Genomic DNA, 6113 nt, shown 5'->3' on the forward strand with positions numbered 1-6113 from the left:
AAAGCTAAATGAATGAGCCTTGAGGGCAAAGGGCAGATGAGACAGAGAAATGAGGCAAGAACGGAACAGACTAATCAGAAAAGTGAGCTATGAAAAAAATTCACAGTGCTTATTATCAGAAGAAAGAAAGAGAAAGGAGTGTTAAGAAGGCTGGTCAAAAAGCAGGGAAGCTAAATTAAATTGCACAAAGGAGGAACTGGGCTGAAAAGCAGGGACCTGATGAAACAATTGGCTGAAGAGAAGGCAGAGCCATGGAAAAAACAAGATTAGGGCAAAACTACACATAGAACTAAGATGCAGAAGAAGCAGTACTCCCTTAGCTGGAATAAAGTGGCCAGGCATGAGAGGAACTAAGGAGGCATGGGGTTGCTGAGCCTGGAGAACCATATAAATAAGTCTACAAAGTTACTAGCTTGCTAACAAATTCAAAACCTGTACAGTACTGTAGTTCCATGTTAGCTGTAGCCATGAAGGAAGGTCCTCCCAAGCCAATATGAAAACAAGCGCTATTGGCTTCCTGGTGGGTTATTTTAAAATGTGCTTTCTACCAGGTAGACTGGCAGAAGAAGGAGAGAGTGATATGTCCCATGCCACTCACTCACCTTCATGGAAATCCTGATACTGTAGTCTTTGACTATTGAGTAGTTAAATGCAAGGTTTATAGCCTAACAGGGGGGTTCCTCCAGTTGTGATTTCTACTGTTAATGGAATATTGTGATCTGGCAACCCTAATGGAGGGGAGAAATAAGCAACAAGTAGTGTGGTAAATAGGCAAGTAAAGAATTGATAGATGAATTAAGAAAAATAAAATGTGGATCTAATTAATGGAGACATTTCTTTTGATTATCAATTATAGAGATCAATGAATGCTGTTAATGGAAAAAAATATATTAAACATTACAGTAGATAAAATATTCTGTTAAACGGGAGGTTCTTACTCTTTCTTGGAGAATATATTAGGTTTTAAAGAAACGTAATCTAATCTCAAAATAGTGTTCATGGGAGTTGGATGTAATCTAGGTTTATATTTATATTTACTTTTGTAATACAGCTTGATGTGGAAATTTTAAAAATTAAGGGGGGGGAGCAATTGGGCTGAACTGCCAATACTGATTTGAACAAATCAACCAGTTCTTTGGCTGTGGACTTATAGTTTATATTCAGTAAGTTGGACATTAACTCTTCAGTTCTGGGGCAGGGACATCCTGCAATAGACAAAAAATAATAGAGGGAAATGCACTTTGTTGTACTGTGCTCTTCTCCCACTTCAGCAGCAGCAGCCTAAGCAATGGAAAAGTACAGCCAATGAAGGGAATGTCTTGCATTAAGGTGAACAAACTTGTATCCTTCAGTGGAGGAGGCCCCTGTTCAAGAGTTGTATCTTATGCCTCAGGGAAAACGACCCTGTTGCCACTATGAACTTAAAGACTGGAATAAGTTCCCAGTGGACTACTTTCTTGCTCCTAGTCTATGGATCACATGCAATCAGTATAAACTAACAAAACATCTCTCAGTAACCCTCTCAGCAGCAGACAACATTTTAATCTGCCTTTGAACTGTGTTTTGGCCTTTTAGGGAAGGGTGGTCCATGCAACTAAAGGGTTCTAGTAGCAGACCGCTGAAGGAGGTTTGAGTCCACATGCAAACTCTCTCAGGTAACTTTTCAGTGTGCACAAGGAAACAAAAACACACCAGGCCTCACAGCAGAAACCCTTTCCCTTGGGGACGGGGCAGCCTGGGCTGTGTCAGAATCCAGGCCCTTTCCACGTGACAAGAGCGCGCAGCAATCTCGCTCTGCCAGATGCTAGCGGCCCTCCTTCCATCCACAGCAAGATTAAAGTCGCAGGCGGCGGGAGGGGGGTGGGAAATGTTGACTATAAATTTGCGAACATCTACAAGCCCCTCCGAGGGGGGAAATCCCTCGACTAATTACACGGCAGGGAAAGGAAACAGCTGTAATCACCCTCCCATTGGATACGATGGCTGTCCATCTTCCTGAACTGCGGCCAATAGCAGCACACAGCGCGCTGGCGAGAGCGACGTGTCCCTACCTGAGCCAATGAAGAAGGGGAAGGTGGGCGTGGCTAATGGTGTCCCGGTTATGAGGGCGAACAAGATGGCGGGCATCGGTTTCCCTCTCTTTCCCCCCGCGTTCTCACCCACTCTCTCTCCCTTCTCAGCCTCGGTATAAAGCGATGTGGAGAAAGCCCCGCTCCGCAGCTCGGAGGGCGCGAGGCCTCCTCAGTCCCGCCACCCCCTCACCGCCTAGTCCGGTCACCTTCCCGCGACCCTGGGGGCGCCGCTGAGGGAGGGAGGAACGGGGCTGCAGGCAAGCGGGCGGCAGTGGTGGCGAGGGCGGGCGCGTCCTACGGTCTACTTGCCTGTCCTCCTCCGTGGCGGCGCCGGGTCTTCTGCGGGACGGACGGGCTCACGCCGTCGGGGAGGGGAGACAAGATGTCGGCTCGGCGCGCTTCCCCTCAGCGCCTCCCCTTCATAGCCGCGGCTCCCGACCTGCCTCGGACCCGCCGCCCGCTCGCTTCAGCTCCTCCGCCGCGGCTCCGGCTCCTGTTGCGGGGTGGGGGGAAGGGAGCGAGGGAAGGCAAGATGGAGGCGGCGGCGACAGGAGCGCAGCCCGGCCAAGCGATGGAGAGAGGGAGAAGGGGGGGGGGAGGAAAGGAGGCGGCGAGGGAGGGGGCTGCTACCGCGCTCCGCTCTTTCTCTCTCCCCCCCGGTCAGGGACCGCCCCCCCCTTGCGTTTTCCTCCCTGGACACAAAGCGTGGAGGTCCGGCGACAGCGGTCAGGAGCGAGGTTGGGGGGGCACCGAGATAGGCTAATGAGCGCCGTCGCCACTCGCCTTCCCGCTGTGGCGGGCAGAGCTTCGCGGGTTAGTACTCCCAGGCTCGCTAGGTTGCATTAGGGGTGGGGGCGACCCTGGGGGAGGCCCCTGTGGGGAGCACTTCGGGGACCGATCAGCAGGCTGGGGGGCATGGGGAAAAGGTGCCCACGTCGATCGAGCTCATAGGCTACATGGGTTCCTCCTGGTGCAGAGTCCTAATGGCTTTTTCCACCCATGATCAAATTCCTACAGGAAGTCACTTCCCCGTAGGCATGCATAGATGAATCCCACTGCTGCATGTTGAGCTTTTAACACGTGTATAGTTGCTGCAGGCTTTGGGAACCTGGTCAGCAAGTGACAACTGTTTGGGTATCGCATGGTGTTTTCGCTGGTTCCTGTTACAGAGTTGCTCTCCTCTTGTGTGAAGCAGTCCTAAAGTAGGCCTAGTTCCAAAAAGCACATGAGGTGGTGAGACTATGTTCGGACTGTACCACTGCTATTGAAGACTCAGGTTGGAACCCTGGCCAAGAAAATATTTGTACGCACATAGTACATTCCAAATACAGGCTTTCTGTTTTAGCCGCTGGTTTATTCGATTTCATAGATTGCACACATGCAGAGAGCTTTGTTTTCCTTTGCTGCAGCAAACAATTCACAAACTATAACTGTGTGCTACCACATAACAAATTTGAGTAAAGTGATACCGTACAAAAAGTTGGACAGTATTAGAAGTACAGTCCTTGTGATGCAGGTTCATGACATGCTATGTTTTTCAGGTAACAGCCTGTTTCTAGTTTCATACTAAAGTGCTTAACTAAGAGTAGGAGAAATGGCTTTGTACAAACACCCAGTCTTATTCTCTCTGTGGTGTATCCAGCTGAGTATATGTAACTATGAAATATTTTGTAATCCTTCAAATAATCTTATTCCAAGGGGGTGTCCCTGCCTTATGAGGAAAACTTGGTTGTCAATGTTACCAGCTTAATGGGGTGCTCCGCTTTATGATTTCAAGGCAGTAAATAGGAGAGAAAGTAATACCATTTACTGCATGAAAGCAGATTAAGGGTTATAACCTCTCCCTAGTGTATAAAATTGAGTAATCTGATAGGTGACGCTTTCATACTGTGTATGAGCACAGCCAGATAAAGACGTGTATTTTTGTTCTTTATGCCAACATGGCATATTTATATATTCCAAATCCTACCCTAGTAAAGAACAATAGGCATACTATTTGGTTTGCACAACTTTAGTTGTCACTGAGTTACAACTACCTACAGCAAGGCACCTAGCAAATACACTGAAGTCACTGATGGAGGATCCTGGGACTGTGACCTTTCCAGATACAGTGGTGCCCCGCAAGACGGAAAACTCGCTAGACGAAAGAGTTTTCCGTTTTGGAGGTGCTTCGCAAAACGAATTTCCTATGGGCTTGCTTCGCAAAACGACAATGTCTTGCGAGTTCCTGCTGGGTTTTTTCCTCCCCCCCCCCCTTTTCTAAGCCGCTAAGCCGCTTATCAGGTGATCCGATCAGCAGATAAACCGCTAATCCGTCAATGGGCTTGCTTCGCAAGACGAAAAAACCGCTAGACGAAGAGAATCACAGAACGGATTCTTTTCGTCTTGCGAGGCACCACTGTACACAGTTGAAGAACTCTTATTCTCCAATGCTAGCAAGCTATACTAACTTCAGAACTGTAGTTGTTGGGCACCTCATATTAAAAAGTTTCATTTTGTTTATGGAGAGTGTTTGAAAGGTGTATACCTACATGTACGCCTAGCATCTACATGCCGTAAATGATGCATGTAAATCAACTAGCACTTCTGATATCTGAGATTGAAATTACCGTACTTCCATTCTAGTGGCTGCTGTATACTGTACTGTACTGACCACAGCATCCTATTTCACAAAGGTTTTCAATTAGCAATACGTTTTCAGTTAGTAATAATCACACCTTGGATGTCTAACCTCAGATGTCTGAGATTGAAAGGATCAGTGTAGATGGGCTTTGCAAGTCTTCCCACGCTCCTGCTGTCACTGCCACTGTCTACCCTTCACTCCCCTCTACTGCACTTCTGTTGCTATGGGATGTGATACTAAAATGCAGGGCTCCTTCTGTCGACAGTATGGGGTGGGATGAAGGGGACAAGTCACTTTCCAATACTGCAAGTCACATTGGCTGTTACTGGGGGGGTGGGGTAGGAAACTCTGCACCTCACTTGTCCCCTTTGTGGTAAGTGGCAGTGGCCTGTGGTGTCTGGATGCCTGAAAAATCCCACCCATGCTTGCTTTACTGACCACTACTGCAGTGAAATCAAGCTGGGGTTGAGTTTGTTGGTGTCTCTGGTAACATCCCTCTTACATCATGGATGTTGGCAAATGGGATTTTTAGAAGGCAAAATAATATTAGAACTAGAGCTGTCATAGGCAGATTATATGCCTATAATCTGGCTGCATGGTGGTCCCACTCATACTACAACAAGCTGCAGATTCAAAAAGAGCAATCCTTCCCCACCCCTCCAAAAATCATTTTTTTAAAATAGGCTCCTGAATAGACATCTGAGTTAGCCAGCAGTAAAGTAATATAGGGTACCCAACTTTTCATATTAATCATCCAACAATTCAATTCATTGCTGTCATAGCATTTAATTTTCACTGACAGCAGGGCTTTGCTGATGGACAGCAAATGGGAATAAGTGCTGGTTTAACAGCATGCCTATATAAAAGAGTGAAAAGGTACCACAACTTGCAGCATGAAACTAGGATTGGAAATAACAGTATATTGAACAATGGAAGAGGGAAATGCACATCAAAATGATTTTTGGAGCGCTAAAAGCAACGGTGGCATTGCAGGCAAAAGCTATGTGGAATAAGCAGATAAAATGACTCAGTCAGATACTGACAGGAAACAGATGACATTTTCAAAACAAACACTCCTGCTTGCAAATGAGATGCCTCCTTTTATTGCCACATCAATTTGGCTTTCGGAAAGTCGCATATTTCCATTCCTTATGATGGGGTCTTCTGAACAATAGATAAGAATGGAATTTGTACAGTAAGTGCTCGATCTGACTGATGCTCTACTGCCAGTGTGTGTTGGCAGCACCAACACACTATGGCCATTCCTAATATTTCACTGCTGACCAAAGCCCATCCTGGCACAGAAAGCTGCTAGCACATTTTATTTTGTTTTATTGTGTGGTATTCTAAGGGTCACTTAGCCAGTGCAGGAACTTGAATGTTGTTGCAATTCAATCCCTATGTCCAGGGGCCATTCC

General features: G+C 46.8%; 1 protein-coding gene across 4 annotated transcripts in view; it reads right to left on the reverse strand.

Annotated features, from left to right (window-relative positions):
* Window positions 1–2638, reverse strand: part of BRPF3 (bromodomain and PHD finger containing 3) — a 35503-nt gene extending 32865 nt beyond the window's left edge. For 2 of the 4 annotated variants that reach the window (XM_081194590.1, XM_081194588.1), the window contains exon 1: window positions 2382–2638. The gene's annotated coding sequence lies outside the window, so the exon portion shown is untranslated. Of the gene's footprint in view, window positions 1–1518; window positions 1740–2381 lie in introns of those variants that run through there. The other 2 variants (XM_081194591.1, XM_081194589.1) reach the window with 2 other exon arrangements.
* Window positions 2639–6113: the final 3475 nt, after the last annotated feature.

The sequence above is a fragment of the Podarcis bocagei genome (genome assembly GCF_964188305.1).
Source record: "Podarcis bocagei genome assembly, chromosome: 5".
NCBI classification, from domain to species: domain Eukaryota; kingdom Metazoa; phylum Chordata; class Lepidosauria; order Squamata; family Lacertidae; genus Podarcis; species Podarcis bocagei.